Genomic DNA, 25262 nt, shown 5'->3' on the forward strand with positions numbered 1-25262 from the left:
TCATCTGTCAATACTCTGCATACTTTTTCACGTGATTCTGTTTATTTTGAAAAGTCTCAACAGGATCTTGAGCTTTATTGTGAAAGGTTTATGTGGAAAATAAACAAGCGGACATGCAATGGTGTTACCGTCGTTGTTGCTAACGACAACCCATAAAAACAGGCGCTTGTCCGTCTGTAGTGTGTGTTTATATTAAATATAAGAGAAAGAGAGAACTTTAAGAAATTAATATAGCCACTACAGTGACCATCAAAACGATGGAACACCATGAAACAAACGATAGCGTAAAAGGAAACGATAGATGTTTTTATATCGTCATCCGATATATATCGTTATATCGAACAGCCCTACACTCCATTGGCTTCAGTGTTGCACAGCTTACAGACCATTCCCATTCAATGAATGAATGTTTGATTGCAATCATTTTGTCTCAAGTTATAGTACTAAAATACTCTTTCAGACTCAACTTTTCTGTGCAAGGTGGAAGGTAATGCAATCTGCAGTTGTCTATTACTCTGCATGATACCTTGCCAACTATGTGACATGTCAACCAACTGGCCTATTCTCTCTCTTCCTTTATTTGATTCAGTGAGCTTATTTGATTGGCCAAAAAAAAAGAAATGCAACAAAATGATTTCATGAAATACATCTCACTCTCACGCACTCCCTTTCTTTCCGTCATCATGTAGTGGCTGTGGGAGATTGTCACAACACACCAGTACTGAGTGCATGCAGATGTGGCACTAATGCTTTTAAGGCCGTTTGTTTTTCTAGCGAGAAGAGTTTGATTATTTTCTATTTGAATGTGATTTGTAAAGTGAGCTCTGAGAGAGAGAGAGGCTGTTTATATTAGACTGTGTTATTGGTTTTATCTTGCATTCATTTGCCTTAAGTGCAATGGGGAGGATGTGTTTGTGTGAGAATGTGTCATTGGTTTGGCTCTTTAAACCCCCCACCCCCAGTTATTTTAAGTAAATAGCTTCAAAAAAGCAACATCAATTTTTTTTTTCTCTAATCAGTTAAGATTACTTTCTTTCCCTTTCTTGCACATAAACTTCTTCAACACTTTAGGCTCAATCATAAAGTTATTTCACTGTTCTCCTTCATATAGACGTGCACCTGCCTGCAGTATTTGCTGATTTCAGTTCCCCATTGGACTTTGAAAAAAGAAATGGGGAGGAGTGCTTCTCTGAATAAAAGTTGCAAAGTCTTGCCGTTGGCACTAATGAACCTCAAGAGATGGAGTCTGAAGTGGTACTAATATATTATAATGTTAGCAAGAATTTATTCCAAGAAAGTGTAAGATTGAGTCAACTTTTCTTTTTTGCTCTACCAGACTGGTGATAAATTGAAAGAAAAACCAACATAAGGTGTCATTGTAAGGTGTGCTCCGCCATTGTTCTCCCACTATAGCTTCAGTACACCTTGACATAGATTCTACCAAGTCTCTGGGGCTTACTGAAACGACGGAGCACCTTTCTCCAGCAAAAATCTTACGTCAGTTCATGATGGAGAGTGCTGCCCCACACAGTCAGCCTTAAATCTCTGGGGTTTTACTTGGGTTGAAATCGTGACATATTATTCACATCACTTTCATACTTATCAAGGCATCCAAGCGACCCTTTCTGCTATATGGATGGGGGAACTTTGGTCATACAAGCGACCACTTTCATCTGGATTTATTGTAGGATTAAGTTGATCACCCAGAATAACTTCATATTAATTTGTAGCGACTCTTCTCTATTAGGTCGACAAGTGCATCGAACCATGCCAGGAAGATGCCCCGCAGGACTGTTGGGCTCAGGAGTTCGGGGTTTTCCTTTCATTTTTTTATGTATCTTAAGTCGGAAGTCATTTCTAGAATGAGTTATTTCTGCCTTTGCTTCTGTCCTTTCTTTTGCCTTTAGAGAAATGAAAATTTTAGGTCATGCACTACAGATGATTCTGACAGTGTCTGATGGTCACTGTAACCATCACATTTTCCCCACTTGTTGTCAAAAACATGTTTTCTTTTTTTTCTAAACCACAAGAAATGAAATGTGTATAAAATAACATAGAAATTCATAGTTAAAAGCATAGCTTGCATTTAATGAAATGTTTGTAATTATGTCATTCACTTTTCACTAGTAGCCAACCTGTTGGCAAATGGTTTGGATTCTCAATACAGATTCTAACTCGATGATAAGGAAGTATTATTCTATTATAATTAAAGATTCACTGCGTGGTTTTTTTTTTTTTTTTTTTTTGTCACCCTGACATGTTTGGAGAGGTTTTTGAATAGATGTCTAGTTAGTGCATTCAAAAAAGGTGATGTTTTACATTTATTTCTACTGCATGTTTTGCACACATTTGAAGGACAAAGTCTCAGTCTGCCAAGAGTGCCTTTAAAGTTAAGTGTTCATATTACCATTATATGAGTTTGTGCTGTAACCAAGATACTAAAAGTGGAGTCAAAATCATTTTTAATGTCCATATTGAGCGGGCAAAGCCCACTTTTTTTTGTTTGTTTTCAACTGGACATAATATATCAAAATGTTAATCTAATATGAAACTCACAAGTAACATTTAGTGGGCACCAGTTTAACTTAATGTTAGAGCAGGTGACCGTGTGCTTTATGGCTGAAATGCAGTGGCCCAGGTACACATCTTTCCCTTGTGCTCTCGCCCCTCTTTCCTGTCAACTCCTGTTTACTATTCATGTCTGATGCCACCATATTTAGGAAGTGTTTTACAGAGCACCACAAAATAGATCGCAGTCTAAAGGAAAAGTAAACGGTTAAATAAGACCATTAAATATGAAGAAAGCAAAAGGTGTGAATAATATGGGAAATAAGTGAAATAAATACAATAAATGTAAATGACTTGAGCAATAAAGAAATAGCTGAGAGTGAAATAAAAACTGTTTTATTAACAGAAAGCCTTTCTGTGGACGTTGTGACGACATAGCTTTCCTTTTGGGACAAAACACAACTCTCCATGCAATAAATTGTTTGTATTTAGAGTGAAAACTGGGCTTTTTGTTGGGGCGAGGTTTAAGAAAGTATCGGTCTCTAGTAGCATTAGGCTCTGTAAATGTAGATCAGTGTATTTGCTCCGAAGGGGTGCGTGTGTGTGTGTGCGTGTATTTGTTTTTGTAATTATTTATCTCCCTTATCCTGGGGTTTGATGCAACTTCCTGCTCCTGCTCACTGCCTCACAGCTATACCGTAAACCCCTTTTGATCTGTAACAACACTCCACAGCCTGTACTGGCATTAGGTTGCCATGGTGAAAATTGCCAGAATATTATTTCCAGCAGATTGACTCTGGTGCTGGAAGAGGGCACTCATTTTTTTTATTTATTTTTTAATAAAACTATGTCATGCATTATCCTATATCTAGGCCACAGCTGTCCTTTTCAAACGTTTTGTAAGGCTCCTATGAAAGTGATGTTTACTTTGTGGTCTGTTTTTCTTACTGTGTTTATTTTTCACTGGTCTTTCTTGAATATGAAGTAGTCGCTATAGACAATCTTTCACAGCTTTCTTCTTTTTCTCTAAAACCACACATATCAGAGGTATTTTATGCCTGCATCATTCTCTCATCCTTTCTGTCAGTGTCTTTTTCACTCGCTGTCCTCTTTAATCTCTTCCTCTCTTAAAATGTCCAATATTAATAGGTTGTTTGCAAGCCTGCTTCCTTCTTTTTGTCTCTCTCTCCTTTAGTGAACTTCATCCTCAAGCTTCTGTTTTATTTCAGTGTTTACTGATCTGAGTAAAGCGTTCTTCCTTGTCCCCAAGCTGTCTCTCATTTAAATGCACTACTTCATTATATGTAGCCTGCAGCCGTAGTCCTTTTAGATGTTTCCAAAATTGTCTCCTAAAAGTGGGTTGGTGCTCTGCCAGAGAGAGATCCATGGACATCGTTGCTCAAAAGATTCTTAAAATGGTGTTTTAAATCTCAAAAAGTCTTTAAAGTATAAAACTCAGGCTCTCATTACTCCTGTTATTAACAGCAGGTGGTAACATGTTTGCACCCAAACTACTTACAAATGATGGTCAGAAGGAGTGTTTTAGTGGAAATGCTGGTTGTACTGGGCGGACGACTCAAGGACTTGACAGTATAGATCCAGTATATGGAAAAGGATTAAGTCTATCAGGCTGCTCTGAGTTCCTCTTGAGATACGGAGCCAGCCATGCATGTGGATCTTCAGCCTTCATTCACGTCTCCTTTCTTCAGGGAGAGCTTTTTGAAAGAACGCTTGCATTCATAATGTGGCCAGTATTGACTACTTTTCTTTTGCAGTGCTTTGACTTTTTGTTCACAAGGAAGAATGAAGCTTCAGCTTAATTTAACTCGAGGCACAATAGGCTCCACTTTTCCTACCTTGTGTTGCTCTTTAGCTGAAAAAAATCACTTCCACAGATGTTACTTACTGAGTATGTTAAGATTTATAACATATTGCAGTATAAACAATATGTTTCTGCTGACTCTGGACTGCATGAACCTATTTCCTGATGTTTGATGTCTATTAAAGATTTTTTGCTGTTGTTGTTATTTTGCTTGTATACACTTGTATTCACTCACTTGTATTATTTTATTTTATTTTATTTTTTATCACTGTCTGTAATCACTGGGGTTTGGGCAGGTTCGTTCATGGTCCAATCATCCTTTTGCTCCCCTATGGCATCACTGATGACCAGTAGCATTGCTGCCAGGCAGCAGAGGAAACTGTTATTGTGGTGGTGCTATCCACTCTCTGTAACATTCAATCTGTGGCCAAAACTCATTTTTAAAAAAGTGCACAGGTAAAAATGAATGCACCGGGAGTTTATTTCTCACTTCCAGCATTAAGAAACATTTTCAGGTCTACATACAATGCTGATTGATTTTAACCAATTATAATTAGTGTATGTAAGTAATTGCGGCATTAGTAGCTATTTACACATTTGCCTACCACACGAAAGTGCCGCTGTTCGATCCAGGGAGGTGACAAATAAACATGTAACATGAAAAAAATGCATTTATTATGTTTCCTACGCCTACTCTGATAATGATGGCAATGAATCACCTGAGTGTTGTTTTTGAAGGCTCTGGTTTTTGTTAAAAAGGTTAGCGATAGCTCCCCAAAACTATTAAATCAACAATTTCCTGGCATTGATTTTAAAGACAGTTTTGTCACTAGTCTGTTTATCTGTATTTTAACAATATTTGTGAAAAGGCATCACAGGAAAAGGTGAAAAGACGAGAACCTAATTCTTCAAATATCTACAAAGAAAAGGGTGGAAAGGAAAAATTATATACAGTTTTTAGAAAGGCAGTATTTTACCTTTGGCTTTTGTTTTGGAAGGTAGCAGAGAGACAAATCTATAGTACCAGTCAAAAATCAATGGAGACTTGGCTAAATATTTAAAATTTTCTTCAGTGCATGGAATTATGAAGTAAACAAAAAAAAACTGAATATATATTACTTTTTTTGTTTCCTACAGTGAAGCTGCCTTTTGCTTTGACAGCTTTGCACATTCTGGTCTTATTCTCAGCAAGCTCCTCAAGTCCCACCTGCAATGTGTTTCCAGCTCTCTTTAAAGTATTCCTGTTTATTCTGAGTACTTTTGGCTGCTTTTCCATCCTTCTGCGGTCCAACCTGTCCCTAAGCATGCGGAGGCCAAGCAGCCTGACAGTCAATCACTCTCCTTTTCAGATAATTATCCCTTTGCAAAGCCTGGAAGCCATTCCTGGTGATGACCTCATGGAAGTAGGATACTCCCAATGCTGTGCAAAGATGTCTTAAAACTATGTCTAGCTTCAGGGAGCTATAGTGTTTTTGGTTTATTATACACTTTCTTGTTTACTACTCAGTTCTGTATGGGTTATTTCACAGTCTAGTATTCCACAGTATAGATAATAGTAAAAACCCTTGAATGACATTTGACTGGAACAATATGTGAAGAGACAGGTTTTTGTTTGTGATATTATTCATAAATTCTTGACTTGTGCACATTTTACTCAGAACAAAATATAACTTGGGATGTTTGCCCGTTCATGCAGCATTCAGGTGCATGTAACAGAACAATTTCTACAACAGCGAACAGCACGAACGGTTTGGAGGAAGACTGCATGACAAGCAGTCAGATTAGTGTTGCTGCAGTGGCTCGGGCTTCTGAACTCGCTCACGCCAAGCTGTCTGCAGGCATTTATAATAACGTGGAACACAAAAGCGCTACAAGTGAACCGCTTTCGAGAAAGTGTAACATTTCTTTTGTTGGAATAATGAATCAGTTATAGATTATGCCAAATCAATACATGGACCAGCCAAAAGAAATAACTAAATTCCTTTGTTTTCAGCAACAGTAACTATGAAACATTCTAAAGTGCAATAATCAGATTGAAATGAAAATGCTCACCCATTTGCCAGGACTGAACAGCAAAGCTGGCAGTGTCATTGTTATTGCCATTACTGCAACTGCTATTGCTGCCACAGTCAGTAAATATTATGACTACTACTGCTAATGTCACTCCTACACTTACTGACGACCCTAAACATAACTAAAAGTAATATAGCTGCTTAAAGTAAAAAAAACAAAACAACTGTGCTGAATTTTTTATTTTTTTAGGCAACAAGAAGAAGACACATTTCAGTGAGGAAGTCTGTAGTCAAAGGAAGATTATTTCTATCTGCAGTAATTTGTTTTTAGCGTTCCGGGATCTCACCCCACCCCTTTCCATGCACATGCAAAGAAAGCAGAAGATGGAGAGAGCACGCCTCCTCGCCCTTCCAGGGAGAACAGCAAGATCCTCATATAGAGCAGGCTTCAAAGAAAATGAATATGATGCTGATTAGGACAGACACGGATTGAAAATGAGGACCAGGTGGAGCTGGGTTTCTAAGTAGCTTGCAGATGCAGAGCAGTCGTAGGCAGTTGTCTTAAAAAGTACACCCTCTTTAAGATTTGCCACCTGGATGCACAGACGAGCATCACCTGAACCAACAGATGTTCTTAGCTGGCATTGAGAACAGCTGATCTGCCAGGATTACAGATGAGCTTTACTTTATGACATGGCTAAACTTAAGATATTTACTGTTTGTAGCTATTTTTTTTATTACTGACATAATGCAAGGAGGAAACTGTTTACATTTACTGATTGAAAGTGTGTTTCTTAAAGTTGATCTAGGTCACGGCAATAGCTTTTTAAGGTGTGCTAAAAGCCCCTCTTTTCTTTGTGTTTGTACTGGGAGCTTCGGAGCTCATCCCTTATCCTGCCCAGAGGTTAGAGTGCACAGGTGCTGAGACAGCCTTTGGCTCCCTCTTTGGGAAATAACCTCCAAGCATTCTTCACAACAACGACAAAAAGCTAAATAAGGAGCTTAAGATACTCATTTCAGCATAATCATTTGCTATCTGGTGCTTCCAGTTTAACGTATTAAACCCATCCCTTCATTGTTCCGCATTGAAAAGTCTTGCTGCCACAGTTAACACAGTACAATCAGATTAGGCTTCTTTTCCCCTTTCACAGCCATAGTGTTTAGAAAATAGCACTGCAGATATAATATGGAAATATTGTTTTCAAGGATGGTATAAATACAAAAAGGAATAGAAATGGTAAAGTTGGAGATGAGGTGCGATTTGTTACCAAGGGATACATGTGAGAGATCTGATCAGGGCTCCGCCAGTATTACAATGTTCTGTGCAAATCACCTCATTTTAATCCTTGTGAGGTAAAACATGAAACGGCACAAACAGTGAAGGCTGAGCTAAAAATATACAAAAAGAAATTTGACTGTGACTGAGGACACAAGACAACTTATTAAGACTTTATTAGTTTATTCTGCTGTAGTCCCAGATTCTGACATCTTTTATGAAATGATCCATATCTCTGAATGACTCATAATAATATGCTTTATTTGGTGGTGTCCTTTTTTTATTTTTCATTTTTCAAATGTTTTATTCTGTTTGGATGCCAGTGTGTAATACCTTGTATTCTTTCTATGATGCATAACTTAAAGAAAATAAGGAAAAATACAGCCAGTCAATTTGGCATGAATATTTTAGGCCTCCATAAAATGTAAATCAAATAGAAAACAGTACACAGAGATCATTTTGATTTTTAAAAAAAGAGTTATGTATATTTTTTTAAACAAACGATTTATAGTTTAATCTCTATGATGCATGCATAACAATTAGTTTTCTTTTAGAATAGAATAGAATTCAATTTTATTGTCATTGCACATGTCACAAGTACAAGGCAACGAAATGCAGTTTGCATCCATCCAGAAGTGCTTTAGCCATGATATAGATAGATTACAAAATATATATTAGCAATAATATAGTTATATAGATATATTACAGAAATGCATCTGTTATAGGTATGAGGGTACAAAAATGGGTCTATTATGGGTATGTTAAAATGTACACGGTATGAAGGTATGTTATGAATCTGCTATAACTATAAGTATGTACAGGCTGTAGTGGGTATACAAGTTATGTACAGGCTATGAACAGGATATAAATATGAAACTATGCAGAAATATGCAAGTTATAAACAGGTGTAGAATTATAATTATCGTATTGTACAGAATGATTGTTTATACAGAATTTTACAGTAGTGCAGTTAAGATAGTGAAATATGTGTCTAATTTTAACCTAAGCATGAGGACATACTGATTGAAATGCTACCAGGAGGAACGATGTATTGTAGTTAAATAAATATATTGAGCTCACTGTTTCCAAAACTGTGAGCATGTGCTGTAAATTAAAGCCAGTGAGAGAAATTCTATGTGCAGGTGAATAATTTGTAATAATTTGCAAATTTTGCCTTGAAAAACTTCATCGCACATTCAGATCAAGCTTTCTGGTTGTTTTCAGGTCAACTCTGATACATCAAAGTGTCAAGTGATTCATCGACAGCTAAGAAATAAAAAACAAAAAAGAGGATGGAGGGGTTTTTTGTTTTTTTCTTTTTACTATTGCATAAAGAGAGGCGAAAATGACAGCGATGGAGCATGCTTTATCTATAGGAGCTCACAAACCATCGTTGTTCCCTGACCTCACTGCTGTGTTCTGCAGTATTTATGTAGGAGGAGACAATAGGGTATTATTTTTCTGTTAATAAGTAAGGCTCGAGTCATGTGAAGCAGCAGCTCACCGTCATACACAGCGAGATCCTAGATGGTATGTCTGTGAACTTCTTTTCTGACTTTTTCGCTTTCACTTACAGAAAAGATTGACAAGTTGATAATGGCAGAAAAATTGTGCAGGCCAACTTGTACTTTATGCAGCTGGTAAAAAATAAAAGTATGTCCATTTGAGGAAAGCGAAATGGACAAGTAAAAGGTCTGCAAGGCTAGAGATATCGGGCTTCCCTCTGAAGCGTGACACTTGGTCAATTGGGGGCTGATGCGATTTAGCAGAGACAAGACTAAGAGTGATGGTGAAATAACAAGGCAGCTGGGCCTCCCTGACTGCTGAGACACACGAGGGACTGCTGCATCTCAGCTGCAACCGCTGGAACTGATCACAGCCCTTCTTGACAATGCCCGAGAGCGTTTTAGAAGCGTCCCAGAGGCGGCTCCCCGCACTGCTAAAAATACGCGCCCATATCCTGGTTTTGACAGAAGTGCGAAGCTGCACAGAGCACATGAGCTGGGCACAAAGTCAGACAGCGGAACGGCACCGAGCATCTGATTAGTTTACAAAATAAAACATGTCGTAAAGACCAAATGCTCTGGTTCTAAAACGCGCCAGGTGTGTCCCAGTATAAAGTTATTCAGAGACAGAACAAAACCGTCTCCTTCAGTGTTAGTGATCAAGTAACGCTTACAGAAAGTAGGTGGTTATGATCAATAGCTGTTTCCAGTACACACTTTGATATCATGCATTATTTACACACACGCTAAAGGCATTAGCTGTTTACTATCTGTGTGTGAAGCAAACCAAGGGTTGGTTCAATGAACAAAGCTTTGTATTTAACATATACAGAGTATTATATAAAGCACTTATAGACTAATTGTAAAGTTACTTTTGACTATGAATGTATGGATTTGTGTAATTAGTGGCTAATGAGCCATGTGGAGCCATTAAAGGGTTCGTGGGTGGTCTTATACAGCTCCACACCCTGAGATGGAAGATATGTAGCAATTAGAGTAGAGCTAGATCATTCTCAGCCTGAATAATGTAGAAAGAGTGTCTGCCTAGTGGAAAGAATACCCTTCACAGCAGAGAATCAGTGTAAAATCCTTGCAGTGTTCAGCCTATATTCGTTCTCCTTTACTCATTTTTTCCCCGTTAACAAAGACAGACTGTGGTGTTGCATGAGTGGTTCCCTCTAAAATTTTTAGCATTGCAGGGGTTCTTTAAATTGTATCCTCCAAAATAAAACTGGCATTAAAGAATGGAGCAGTTGACCCAGAACATATCAGTGGTGTTTCATTCAGATGGTACTACAACCTTCAGGCTCTTAGCGCTTGATAAAGAGTTTGTCTCAGACATTCAGTGATTTAAATTGTGACTGTGGAAAGCGGCCTCTATGGGGCTTCTTCTTTCACTGCACAATCTCCTGCCTGTCTTCTTCCCGTCTGTGCACGAAGCCTGTGCCAACTTAAATGTACCTTTGTTTCGGAGTGTGTTCCTCACGTCTGACTCAAAGAGGACTATTTTCATACCGTTTTCATCTGATTTATGGTTTTATCCCAAGGACCGGACAAACAAGCATATTTATAGAAACTAATGGTTAAGTTGAGGAATAACACACTCACTACTTAAATGCCTCCTCATTAAGAGATGGGTTAGAACAGCGCATTGAATGAATTGCTAGTCTGCATTACACCGTAACAGGAAAGGTGACTGCATTATTCATGTCTCCTTTTTGTGGACAGTGTTAGCCATTGTTAAGTCCCCACCTCCAATCCCATGATAATGCATTCATTTATGCTTTATTTCCCCCCCAAAGGGAGGGAGTATGTAAACCGCTCCATTTGTCTGTCTGTTAGCAGTCTAGCATCCACAGTATTACAGATATCATGTTCAGGTTTTGTGTGATTGTAGATACCAATAACAGCTCAAGCTGATTTAATTGAGGTGAAAATCAGGTCAAGGTCACAGCAAATGTGAAAATCCGTAAAAACTTTATATTACTAATAATTATTTTTCAGGTCATTCTCAAACTTCAAAACCATATACTAGGCCTTGGGGGATATGAGTGACCTTGACCTTCATTGGTAGTGCCCAAGGTCAAAGTTGGGCTTTGAAAAATCCAAGAAACCATATCAGGTATAATATATTATATGAAAAGGCATAGAGAGAACCAACTCTGCTCCAATCATATGGTTAAAGATCATAAAATACATAATTTTAGTATGTAATACTTCAAAGTCGTAGATTAAAGGTAAGAGACATTAGCTTGTTGTTATAAAAGGAGGCTGCAGCAGGCATTAAAGTTTTAGCCCTTGCTGTTCGAGGGGAGTTGCGCTCTCTCAGTGCTCTTGTTTGATTTCAGTTGTGTTATAATACAAATTTTAAGATAGTTTCACCTTCTAGACGTATTGTGTTATTGCGTAGAGCTACTGCAGGATAAGTTGAATCAATATTATTTCTATAGGGAAAACAAGCAATCAAGAGTTTTGATAAATGTTAGCATGGTTCATTGCGTTTTTGTTTTATTTTTTAATTAGTAATCAGCCTGAAGTTCGAGCGGGGTGGTGTTTTTGGCTTCTGAAGGAGGGATGGCAGAAAAGGTTAAGAAGCGCTCTGCCAGCCTGTTGTACATGCTGTACTTTTTTTTTTTTTTTTTTTTTTTTTTTTTTTTTGCCTGACTAACTTGAGTAGTGATGATCAGTGTTTGAGCTGGCTTATCAGAGGAAGAGCAGCTTTGGTTTACTTATCAGGCAAATGGATACTTGTCATAGCAAGTGTAGTGTGATATGACCACTCCTCTAATGCACTGTGGGGGTAGGGTTCATTTTTGTTGTTGTGGGGTTTGTTTTTTTTTTGGTTTTTTTAAAGCTATTTACTGATAAATTGCAGACTGCCAAGAATGACTGAAACTCAAACTTCTTTCATCAGTTTTTCCTTCTAAAGATAATGGCGCTCTGCCTCTAGCTGCATTGTTGTTGTTTTGTGTTATTTGGGGGGGATTGTGTGAGAACAAACAGCGCAGCACACCAGGCTCTCTCGATCCATCTCTCAGAAAATGTCCGCGGCTCAGTTATGGATGCATGGATTGAAATCGAAAACAAAATGATGTTACAATACAATGGTTTCCAGATGTTAATGCCCCTGCTGTGTTTTGCAGAAATCCTTCTGTGTATGCTCCATTTCTAAGTGTAATGGAAAGCCATATGATGTAGCTTAGCAGGACGCTTCAGCCATTTATCATTGTTATGAAGGTTATCATGGGACTTTGCTCAAGAGTCCTTTATTGCAAGTGGTGTGTTCGCTCATGTTTTCAGCGCTGTCATACAAATGCATACATTCCACATAGTGAATATAAGTGGAACCTTAGTCGTTTAGCTTCTGCTGAATTCGATTTATATACCCTGCTGTAACACAGTAGCTTTAAACTGTGTATGTGAACTGTTTTCTCTTATCACAATTTTACAAATTTCCTCTGTTTCGTGAGAGTGTGATATGTTGTAAAAGGTACTTAGTCTGTAAATTCTTGCTTCTACTGATCACATCGTGAAGCGTTTTGCTGAAATGAAATGCTTGTAAATGTCATGCCCTTTAGCAGAGCAGAGCCTGGATAGCGCTATAGCACAGGATTCTTGCTCTAACTCACAGCCATGTAAGAAACAGTCTTTAAATAGTACAACTTGTGCTTCATCAATTTGACCATTGTTTCAGCTCCTGTCACTGCCCTTGTTTATGCCTTGCTGCTAGTAAATAAATAAAGACAGAAATGATTCACTGGAGTGAATAAAGATCTAATGTCTTCCACTTTGTCAGCTCTAGTGTGGGTGTAAGTTGAAGGGCATGGGCTTCACACATGGATAAGCATAGCTATAAAAGCAAGTACAACGTACAAGAACGACAGTGCAAATCATAAAATTGGCTATATTTTGTTGTGTTGCATTTATGCGTGCTTTCTTGCAATTTGTATACATTTGTGATTGTTATCGCTTGCACCGCTTTCTCTCAGTGGGTGTTAAGTGACTGCCAATTAAGATTCAGACTTAATGAAATATGTATGTTGGGTTTTGTTTGTTTTTCACACTGATTATTGTTTATATGTCTTCCCTTTGTTCTAGATGTATTTGCGGTGTGACTCATACTAAACCACTGTTTTGAAATTCTCAGCTTTCCCATTTGATCTTGGACAAAGCTAGCCTCCTCACAGAGGTTATTTCGGGTTGTCACAAAGATATGCAAAGCTCAAATTCCTATTCTCTGTACTCAGAGACCTCAGTTCAGTAGGTTTTGATGTCCTCAACTGGCTGTACTTTTGAGGTTCAAGAAAAGGCCTAATGTTTCAAGAATTTAAACGAGGCACCCTTCAGTCTCAAACTCAACTTGCTGTTCTAGTTCAGTGGCTACTGCACATTGTGCCTTGGAAAGGAGCAGAGGTGCCATCTTGAGCCATGAAAATCTTGTTCTTTGTCTAGGAGGACACCGGACAGGTGGGTTGTTTTGGGGTTATTTGTTTGCCTCCATCTCTTAAAATATCTTTTGCATTGATTTTAGTGTCATTACTGTGTTTGCTGATATGTAATCATTAGGGATGTAACAAATTTTGCAATAGATATTTTTGAAGCCACAGTTCTTACATCTTCTTTATATTGTTGTTAAAATTATTGTTGTTAAAATTCATCCCACTCTTCTTTAATCATCCAATTACCTCCATGTGGCTAATTAGCATAACCAACTCGAGCACATAGCTAATTAGAATATTACGTATGCACAATGCCAAAGCTATTTCCGAACCAATCTTTCTCAAGCTAAATATACACACAAGCCTCTGCAGCACAAAATGTGATGTTGGTTTAGAAAAAAATAAAAGATGGTTAAACAGACGCTTAGTGTATTTTCTGCATTTGAAGTTTACAGCAGTTTTTCTCCCAAACATCTTCTCCATGCCTCTGTTGTTAACATAATGAGAGCTGTACGGCGCTGGCAATGGATCACAGCAAGAGACGACAGGATTGTGACACAAGACCGTAGACATTTGCATCACAGATTTGGTCTCGGTTTCAGAACAGTTACACCCTTGATGATAGATTTGTTATTTTTTGATTACTTCTGGTTTTCATTCCCCTCTGTGCTTTTTGCTTTTCAAAGCTATTTCAGACTGAATGTAAGTAAAGGCCTTTGAAATGCTTTACTTATGTTCACATTTTTCTTGATAAAGTCTCAAATCTTGTACACGTGTTAGAAGTAAAGATATCATACATGACTTGGCTGTCTTCGCTAACATTGCTTTACTTGGCAAAAAAAATGTAATATGCGTAATAATATGCATTTATAGTTAGGCAAAGTTCTCAAGCGTGTGAGTATCCACAGCATTAAAGACTGACAAAAACTATTTCAGTATTTAACATTAAAGATAATGTGACTGGCAAGAGGACCAAAATGACGATACTTGTTTCTACTTACGTAGGACTGTTACAGTAGCGTTACTGTCACTCTTGATTAAAATGTTCACAAATCCTAAGGAAGACTGGGAAAGCAGCTAATTTTATGAAATAAAGGTGTCCAGCAAGTGTGCTAAACATGGGGCACATATGGATTTTAGGGTGAGATTATCATGTATAGTCCATCTATGTTTCAGGGGTTAGTATAAGTTATGAGAAAATAATTAGCATAAAAGGAATGTTCCCAACGTTGTCTGCAAATATGCGTCAGAGGGGGGAACTCGTGTTAGTTCATGAATTTAGCTGCAAAGTTGGATGTGATGAGAAGGTAGTTGCTTTTTATGTTGAATTACATTTCTAGAAATATTTAGAAAGATCAGTTACCATAGTTTCTTTGTAAAGCAGTGTTTGCTTAGAATACCAATGGTTTCCTCAGTAAATGAAGACACAAATTAGAAATACTGCCAAGTATAAATGATAAAGGAAAGTAATGATTTATTCCATTTAAGCCCTTTGTGTCATTTTGATAATGCAAAGACAATGTTTCACTTGAATATGGTAAATGGCCTGTATTTATATAGCGCTTTACTAGTCCCTAAGGACCCCAAAGCGCGTTACATATCCAGTCATCCACCCATTCACGCACACATTCACACACTGGTGATGGCAAGCTACATTGTAGCCACAGCCACCCTGGGGCGCACTGACAGAGGTGAGGCTGCCGGACACTGGCGCCACCGGGCCCTCGGACCACCACCAGTAGGCAACGGGTGAAGTGTCTTGCCCAAGGACACAACGACCGAGACTGTCCAAGCCGGGGCTCGAACCGGCAACCTTCCAATTACAAGGCGAACTCCCAACTCTTGAGCCACAATCGCCCCACATATGAGAATCTTTTCTTTTTTTTAATATTTGCTTACCGTAATTAGAATTTGCCAAGAAGTCAACATATGGGCAAAATTGTCAAGTAGAAACATGATTTAGTATGAAATGGATAAAGCTTCGAAGGAAAAAAAGCGACATGGACTGGCTCTGATCTTTGTTGCCCTCTGGCAGCTCTGCATTAAAAAGCAGATACGGTTGTGTAGTGCAAACCATGAGCTGTTTTAACACCTCCAAAAACCACAGTAATGAAGATTGTTCAGCCCAGCACCTACAAATGCCATCTACCACACACAGAAAAAAATATGACCCCCAGATGACCCCACTAACTTCAATAGAAACAAAAAGTGATATAAAATCAATTGAGGAAAAGCAAAAACCTTTCTTCTTTGACAAAGTAAATTTAAAGTTCTAGGGAGAATTCATAAAACTGAAAGAGGCTACGGACCATCAATCTTGTTATAGCACAATTCAGAAGCTGTTATGCACGCTGATGATGATATTATGTATATGCACTTGGGATGGGTAACCTGCATATCACCATTAATGTTGAACGGTATACACAGACTTTAGAGCAAAATATGCTTGAATGACATTTCTTTGATGAAGGATTTTGTCTGTTTTAACAAGACCATGTCCAGCTAAACTGTCTGTTTAAAAATATTTGATGTATTATGAATGGGGATATACAATTTGGTATCAGATATACTTAAAAATTCAGGACTGGATATCGAGAACAACCTGCAGATGTATAAGATGATCCATTCAATTCAGGTTTTAATGTTGTTAGCATCAAGTCAGCAGCAGCTAGCAGGAGAGCAAAGCTAGCCTGGAGTGTGCCAGTAATTCCCCATGCCCCCTGGTGGGTTGTGAAGGTACTGCAAATGGGCCGCAGTAATAACAGAGTATGTACAGATATGTATTTGTATAAATATATTTATTTAAATGAAAATTACTTAAAAATGTTAATAGGAGGTCCACTGGCAGGTGGCCCAAACATTGGCCTTAACACTTTGCAAATAATGTTTTTTGAATACAGTTTTCAAGGAAATATTTACTTTATTTTATGATTTGATTAGAGTGAAGATTTAAGACATGATGGCCCCTAATGGGATTTTCTGTTTTTTAAGTGGGCTGCAACACTGTTGACTTGGCTGGAATATGCAGAGGGACTTAATATAAGATAGAAATTAGAAGCATGTGGGTTGGAGTAGCACATTTTTGGAAGCTTTTATTACATTGACAGTAACATAATGTGTTGTTCTCAACTTGATTAAATATTATTTCACTTCAGCTGTCTCTTAACAGCTCCACATGCGGTGTGTGTGTGTGTGTGTGTGTGTGTGTGTGTGTGTGTGCGCGCGCGCGCAGATTCAGGAAAGAAAGTAGCACCATTGTAAATGTCAGCAGTATGCAGTAGCCTAATGACTCTCACACTCTCAGTTGAAATGAGGCTAATGCAAGTAAATTGGATGAATAATGGCCGTCTTAAACCAGTTTTTACTTATTATTTTACAAATGAGTGTGAATTTAGTAAATTTATGCTAATGGATTTATTTAAATGTGTTTGTGTTGGTCACATTTTATTTCACAAAGTTAGTAAAGTAATGTTTACGTTGAGCCTGATGTTGTCCACACATAAAAGAATGATTCCCAGTCTCTTCCTCACTGTGAGGCATAAAGCTTAATCCAGAAGGATGATTCTGTTTATCTCGACGTTGCTTACGTAAAGCAACATTGAGATGAACAGAATCAACCTTATGGGATTTTCTTACATGAATAATTGAGCATGCATCAAGATACAGAGCTTATCAATTTCACACTTATGTTGGATTGGTTCTTGGTATCAGCAGATCCCCCAAACTAAGTTCTCTGTATCGAATCAGAAATGGAAAGAGTTGGATCAGTGCATCTATTTATTGTGTGAAAAAATCCTCTAAACAACTCGAGATATCATTGATCATTAAACAAAACAAGCCTGTATCAACTATTAAAATTACCTGTACTTGTTAAATAAGTCTGAAGAATCAGAATCTAATCATATTTTTTACATTGCACTTGGATGTGTCAGGTTAAAGAATGATAAATGAAAGTGAACACGCAGGGAAAAATGAAAAGGTGATTGGTGTTTTAAGAAATGCTGCTATGCTATGTGGCTCCAGTGTATTTTAAATGGCAAAAAAAAGGTGTGCTATTGACCCTGAGTGGTAAGGCAAAGCACAATCTTGACACCAAAATTGCAGTGTGCTGCTAGATTACCGGCGACACACTGAGTCTGCTGCACTTTTTCAACCCACTGCAGTGTGCTGCAAAATGCCAAACGGGGTGCAGCCAAGGTGAGAAACAACACTGCACCTCGAGAAAATCCTATAATGATAAAAAATGCGCAACGTCCTGTAATAGTGTAGGAAAATGTGACCGTTTGTAATATGTGCAGTCTGAATCTGTCACTTTTGTAAAGTGCAAATAGGAAGACACCAGTGATTTCAATAAGGGTCTCAACATAAGGTGAGGGAAGAAATGTATGCACTGAACATGTCAGTATTAATAGAGGCAGAATCACCGGGGGGTGAGTGAAAGACAGAGAGTAAAGGGATTAAAGTGATGAGAGCTGAATGGAAATGGAAGTGGAACCTATTTACTTCAGTTCCTGAGAACTAGTGTGACGGAGCCTGACAGAGGCTGCTCTGGCATCAGGGAATTCAGCATACATTAGGCAATGAGGAAAAGAGCAGTGGGCTGAGTTACACCCCGCAAATGAATAATCCAGGAGCCTCACGGAATCGTGGCACTCCATAGCAGGCCACTGTCTGAGGAACAAGCCGGAGGGGACAGCTGGAGGCTGGAGTTGTCTTTTTTATTGACCTTATCACACACTCGGAGTGGGAAGATAGAGATACAGAGGTGTGAATGTATCAGTATGTGTTGTGTGTGCGTGCACAAGTGTTTCTTCATCATTCTGTGATGTTCAAATGAGAGTGTAAGGAGTTTTTTCTTCTTTTCCCTTTCTAGTATTTTGTTTTTTATGCAGGAGGGTTGCATCTTCTTGCTATATGTCTGGAGGTGCTGACAGCTTCCATTTTCCTGAGCCGAGTCCTTGATGTGAAGGGCACATACTCGGCAAAGGACATTTTGCACATTTCCTTCTCAGTAGTCCATCACTGTTGCTGTACACCCACAGCCACTCTCTCGATGCTTCTGTCTCTCCTTTTGCATCCATTGATAGATTGACTGATCTGAGTCTATGAAAAATCAATAGGACAACCTTTTGAGTGCTTGTCACATTGATTTTTCATGGGCTATAGCTTCTGTGCTAACAAGTGGGGTTTTCTCAATCTTTGGGAAATTGTGCTCCTTCGTGACCCTGCAGTAAAAAGATTGCAGAGAAAGTCACTGCGGAGCATAGGGCGATATTAACATAAATAACTAGAGGTGGAAGAGCAAACTATTGCTTCTTGCTTGACCTGAGTCAAGTGCATTTTGTGTGGGCTGTTCACCTCAGATCAGGACTGCTTTTAAATTTTTAATGACATGGCAATCATGGTGACATGCTGCCTTAAGGCATAAACTAAAGGCCAAAGCACACAGGTTCCACTTGTGCAGCCCAACATCTTGAATACTAAACAGTGTAACATGCTCAGTATTTCAGACGGTTTGCAGTTGCATTGATGTGTTTTCATTTTTAACTCACTCCAGCATTTTTAGTCTTTCTCTTCATTTGCATAATGCTATACTTCATTGCCTCAGCTCTTTGTCAGATGCACTCACCACGGTGGCACGTTGGTTTTCCATAGTCAGAGCACTGATCCTGTTCATCTCTTCAGAATGTCTATTTACTTTACCCTTTTCCCGAAGGCTTGAAAATTAACCCAGTTTGATCTCAGTCCTTTCGCTTTACACTGAAGTTGTTTTCATGTATCATAACATCTTCTCTTGCTTTTTGCCCATGGCAATAGGAAGAGACTCCCTGTGGCCCCAGTTTTAGCAAAGATTGTTTGCAAGTGCATCTAAATGTGTGTTATTCCTTCACTCCTCCTCATCTTTTTTTCCTGCATTCTGTCACTGTCTTTTACTGTCTGGCTTTATTTCTTGCTCACTGAATGGTAACAGCAGGATTTTGTGGAGTGATGTCTTGCTTTCTTCACCCCTGGGCTTGTCAGACAGTTGCTTTGTAATATACTGAGAAGTTAACATTAGATTACTGATATTACCAGTGTTGGGAGAAACCATTTGCAAAACAGATTTGGCTTCCCCTTGACTACATGAATACTCTAGACACCAGTAAAGCATGGAGAGCTGAGCGTATACTGAATTCCGTTGCTGTGTTTATGTAATCGAGACAGGGGTTTACGATTTTAAAAGAGCTTAATGGGCTAAATCTCACATTTAAATAGAAGGCAAGGAATGAACAGAAATATTAATTTTTCTCTCACATACACACAAACACAAACTGACTACTTCACTACAAACTTCACTACCTCAAATGCAAGGTCCTTTTTTATCTTTTTCAATCTCCCATTCTTGAGGTCATAGCCCGGAATTTTTCCTGTGTGTGTGCGCGCGCGCTTGTGGGTACATATGTGAGTTACTCTGAACACCAGCATGTTTGTGAGTTTGAGATGCCAGCTGAATGTAACACTGCTTCTGTTAGCAAGGTCTGGCTGAGTGATGATCTAGCTGTGTGTGTGTGTGTGTGTGTGTGTGTGTGTGTGTGTGTGTGTGTGTGTGTGTGTGTGTGTGTGTGTGTGTGTGTGTGTGTGTGTGTGTGTGTTTGGTTTTGATAAGGGACAGTGCAGGGAGAGAAGGCTTATCTGTTCTCAGGGAAAAAAAATCTTACCACAGAGATAAGCTACATCAGGAATGCTGGTTTCTCTACATTTTAGGTCTGCAGCAAATGCAGAAGATTATAAAAATCCAGGCTATTTAATTTTTCGGTCTAATCTAAGTTGGAATCCATTGCATCAAGACATGAGAGATACTGTATGGAGATATATCTTCATCTTTTTTTTTTTTTTTTAAAGGAAATAGTAATTTACAGAGCCACAATTGTATAAGTTTAGCTTCATGGTACTATTGACAAAAGGTCAGGAATCAGTAGGGATTTCTCTGCTCTCTTAGTGATGCATGACTTTTATGTTCTCCTCTTATACATTTCTTTCTCATGCCTCTCTTTCATTTCCCTTTTTATTACATATTCCACTGTGCCTTACTCTTCCAGAATAGGAATAAGTCTATCTCGACACATTGTGATTTAGCATGTCTTCAAGGCCTTGTTGCTTTTCCTGCAGCTGCTCATATATAACTCTTCTTTATTTGTGCTGAAAAACATGTATGTAAACCCATTTTCAGCGTCACAGCTTTTATTCTGCCTCTGTCTTATTACTTCAATACTTTTGGAGAGATGGTCTTTGTAGGTATTTTATTTAAATGTTTGCTTTTTACCCAAACAATTAGCTTTTTTTCTTTTTTTGTGGCTTAGCTTCTCCCAAGACGACAAATCTCCCGAGCTCTTGAATAGAATCGAAGCTAGCAATGTGCAGAATTAGAGCAAAGATGCAAACAAATAATTACCCTTCGTTTGAAAACACTCAATTAGCTTCTATTAAAGTAAAACAATGAGTTACTCCCACTAAGTGGAACCCCAGAGTTTCTGCCTAATTGGTACAAAAGATATCCAGCCCAGTGGCTCAGTGGACGCCAACAATATGACTGTTTTAATAGCCCAAGGGCAAATATCAAACAAACACACCACACCAGCACATTTGCTGCGTTTATACAACTAAGCAGCTAAGAAGCTAAAGACCTATTAAAAATTCAAACCTGAATCCAGACCTATGGGTTTGATTTTGTGTGTTTTTTAAGTGAATAAGCAACATAAATGAAAGGAAAGGCAACATATATATAAAAATAAATAAACCAAAAAAAGGAAAGAGAAAAAGAAGCAAAGGAAAAAGGGCTGTGGCAATCAATGTGCCCTGCTGTGTCACTGACATTTTAGTCTCAGATGCGCCACAGAAGCCGTCTGCCAGTGCCTTCCTACAGTATAGAGCACTGTGTGTTGCTCATATTTATGTGCCTACTGAAGGATTTTTCATTAAGGTTAGTAGCGTTATATATGGTATCACAAGCTTTAAGGTACGCAGTGTTTAGAGTGAATTACTACTATTACTGCTGTGTCTCTAACTAACAGCCACTGATGTCAGTGTTTTTCTTTGAAAGATGGGTTTGATTGATGCCAATCCCAATAAGGTTGATTTGCCTCTATGCACTTTATCTAAGCTTAAGGGAATACACTTAATATGGAACTCTGTCAAAGTCAATCTCAGCTTTGTTGATTTTTAAGCTCTGATGCTAGACACCAGAGGCGGCAGACTCAAGTTGCTAATTTGAGGAGTTGGGACTTGTTTGACCAAATCCGATTAAAGTTTCAACTTGCATTCGTGAATATAAAATGTGACTTGTTATTAGGCCAGTTACTCAAGGACTCTTTATAATAACTATTAGCAAATTTATAGATATTGAGAAGTTAGATTCTATTTTTGAAACACGATGTCTGCTTCAGCGTGGCAGGTCGGTAGAGACAGATATCATAAAGAGGGTTTAGAAAAACTGGAGAATTTGGATTTAAGAATTGGATTATCAATTAAGGTGCTAACAATAGAGCAAAGTCTGCAGCTCAAAAATCAGACAAACCCATTCAGTTCCACAATGGCTATATTGGTATATGGGTATATTCCACATATAATGGGATGTGAACTCGCTGACTGGTGAAACATGGCTAAAAAATTGTTTCTAAGCTCTGTTAGAGCTGGCTTTAAATCGATAGTTTCCTGTGTTGACCACAACCAGAGATGTTAATGAAAAAACAGTTAGGATTGTAACATCAGTTTTCCATTGAAATACCAGTTTCACTGCTGTTACAGTCACTCTGAAGTCAGTGTTTTTATAAGTGTAAAAGCATCGTGTCGTATAAATTATGTTCAAGTTAATCCGAAATTTGCATATGGAGCATCTTGGCATTATGTAAATAAGCTTAATAAAAGTCTTACAGTAGAAGTTTAGTACACATCAGGTAATAACCTAAATTGCTTCTGAGCAATCAGATTTTTTTAATATTGTAGATAGATAGAATTTTATTTCGAACATGCAAATATAATGAAATGACAAGATAAAAGAAGAAAAAAAAACATGAAAAAACATCAAGTTTTCATGAATATCTCTATGTCTACACAACGTGTGTGCTTAAAAAGGAGTAGGATGAAGTTTACTGAAGTCAAGTTTACGCTACCTAAAGTAGCTAGACTTTAGGCAACATTTCAACAACAGAGCATCAGAAAAGGGAGTTTTACCGCAAGTATTATCTTAGCAGAGATCACCTTATTCCTAATTATGATGCACTATTTTATGATGAGCAAGTTTTCTGTTCACCAAATATCTAATCGCCAAGAAATATGCGCATTTGTTGTTTTGTAGGCAATTCTTTGTTTTTTTTTGTTCCTGATCATTTTATTTAAATAGCTTTTAGGTTTAGCATAGATTAGCTCCAGATTTTGCTAACAGTGCTAGTCATTCTAAATGAATAGCTCTGAATAGCTTTTTTTTATTTCAGTTAACTGAAATATAAACAGATTTCCCTAGCATTTCAAATGTCTACTTTTATTTCCGAGTCCTTACTTAGATAATACGACAAACCAATTTTGTTGCGTTCCAAAAGGGTGTTACCAACAGGGAAGGTGGAGAGTGCCCCCTGGTGGAAAAACGATGTAATATTAACAGCCATCAGGATCAGAATACTTTATTAATCCCTGAGGAAATTATGTGGTCACAGTATTTCATATACGTGGTTGAGGAGTGTCTTGCGCATATCTTCTTTACTTTACTAAAATGTTCTTTAACAGCAGTTATAAACAAAGATACAAACGTATCGGCAAATGCCTAATATCAGCCAATACATTGGTCTGGTTCTACTGTGAGCCCTGTAAAACATGACTATGATATGTATTCAGTGTATTTGGCTTTGACTTAATACAAAAAACTGTTTAGTAGATAATCAAATGTTAGGTATTGACCATCATATCTTTTGTTTAATGTTGTATGTTTGCTTTCCCTTTAGCGTCTTTACATCTATAAATTCAGAGCCCTGCTCTACTCTTTTGTTTTGTAGGAACGTTGTTATTGATTGCAACAAAATGTCAAACATCAGTAAGATTTATAAGATGTAGGCATAGCAAACCTATTTCCATTACCAGCAGTGGAATTAAACTTTAAAGCCCTGAATCTTTTAAATAACTAAAATGTGAAAGCTGGGGTAGATCATCACAATCTCATGTGTCTTACTTGACCTGAGCCAGACTGTAGCAACTTGCCTGCAGGGGGGCGGAAAAGGGACTTTAGTTTGACTTGCATGTGACTCACTTCTACCTCGGCTAGATAGTGGGTATTTGTATTCATTGTCCATGGAGAAGGCATGTAATCACAGGCGTACACACATTCATACACACTGTATTGTCGGCTGGAATCCACACACATAGTCTCATTCTCTACTGTTTTCTACGCCGCCACCTCTCAGAAAATTGGAATTCTTTTCTGCGATAAGAAAAATTAGATTTTATTGTGTTTCTCTTCCATCGTCTGTCACTTGGGACAATCAGGCAGTGTCAGGCACGAAACAAATTTCACACACATTTCTGAAAAAGTACAATGCATAATTTTATCCTCACTTGCTTGATGAGAATAAAATAAAACCTTCCCTCGTTTCAAATCGGTTTGTAACATTGGAAAGTTGCCTAAGCACTTGTATGCACATACACTGCAATGTAAAATAACGCTAGGTTACAGTCCAGTGGAAGCTTTCTGCATTTCTCTTTTTCAGCACCACTGATCCGATGCAAATCCTTTTTGTCCAGTATCAACCTAACAACTGCTGCTGGAGGTGGCGAGAACCAGGCAACCACTATAACATGGACCACAACAGGACACAGCAAAGGGGAGACGGGAGAGATACCATGAGCTTACTTTCAGTCACCTTGAAGTCTTAACAACCACTTTGGATGATAACCTGAGTAAATTGCTTGAATTTCCTGGCGTTTTAGAAAAGTACTTTAAGTATAACCTCTGTTATATGACATCCTGCGGTAAACAGTGCTTTTTCACTGTTATTGCCTAACAGTGAGTTGTAGTTAGACAATCTATCTTAGGCAAAGGATTATTAGAGAAATCAAAATCTAAAGTAAAAAAGATGATGTGGTGAGTGGGCTGGGGAAAAAAAATGATGACAAGCCGGTTGATGCCTCTTTGGTGCTTCACATATCTTCCAGACTGACAGAAAGCTTTGATAAGTGATCTTAATGTCAGTTGCACTCAAAACTCTGCCAACATGTAAACTCCCACATCCGTCTGTCTCACACAAGCGCACACTCTCGTAAGTTCAAAGTTAAATTACAAGCTTGAAATACTTGACATTCACATCAGATGAACCCAATTTAGACAAATCTCAGTTCATAAATAATTTCTTTTTAAAATCAGTTACAGAATCTAACAAAGAGTCCATGCAGATTAATATTTTTCTCTGCTCAAACTTAATTACCTTAGCTTGACAGAACTAAGATGGATCCATGTTGACGTCTGTGCCCGCAGATTCACAGATGCAGTCCTTCGCATGAAAGCTCACCACATGAAAGAGTGGTCGTATTGTGAAAGTTGCATTCACTTGAGCTTTTCTGCACTCTCTCTTTGCTTTTTAATTCGTTCTTATCACAAGTTTGTATTTCAGGAGGTATTTTCTAAGTGAATTAATCCAAAATGAATGGCCTTAGAATCTGCTAAGATTTACTAAGATA

The 25262-nt window shown here is 38.1% G+C and overlaps 1 protein-coding gene and 1 long non-coding RNA gene across 4 annotated transcripts in view; both read left to right on the top strand.

Moving 5' to 3' along the window:
• furinb (furin (paired basic amino acid cleaving enzyme) b) overlaps nucleotides 1–25262 on the top strand; it is a 93297-nt gene that overhangs the window by 12248 nt on the left and 55787 nt on the right. Inside the window, exon 2 of one of the 3 annotated variants that reach the window (XM_040025302.1) lies at nucleotides 24296–24485. The exons of the other annotated variants lie outside the window; for them this stretch is intronic. The gene's annotated coding sequence lies outside the window, so the exon portion shown is untranslated. The remainder of the gene's footprint in view (nucleotides 1–24295; nucleotides 24486–25262) is intronic. 3 annotated transcript variants of the gene reach the window in all.
• LOC120729588 lies at nucleotides 3426–24112 on the top strand. Its single transcript, XR_005694956.1, has 4 exons — nucleotides 3426–3438; nucleotides 7750–7759; nucleotides 9403–9407; nucleotides 16214–24112. It is a non-coding gene; the product is annotated as an uncharacterized LOC120729588 (long non-coding RNA).

This window comes from Simochromis diagramma, unplaced genomic scaffold (genome assembly GCF_900408965.1).
Source record: "Simochromis diagramma unplaced genomic scaffold, fSimDia1.1 OVJJ01000293.1, whole genome shotgun sequence".
In the NCBI taxonomy this organism is placed as follows: domain Eukaryota; kingdom Metazoa; phylum Chordata; class Actinopteri; order Cichliformes; family Cichlidae; genus Simochromis; species Simochromis diagramma.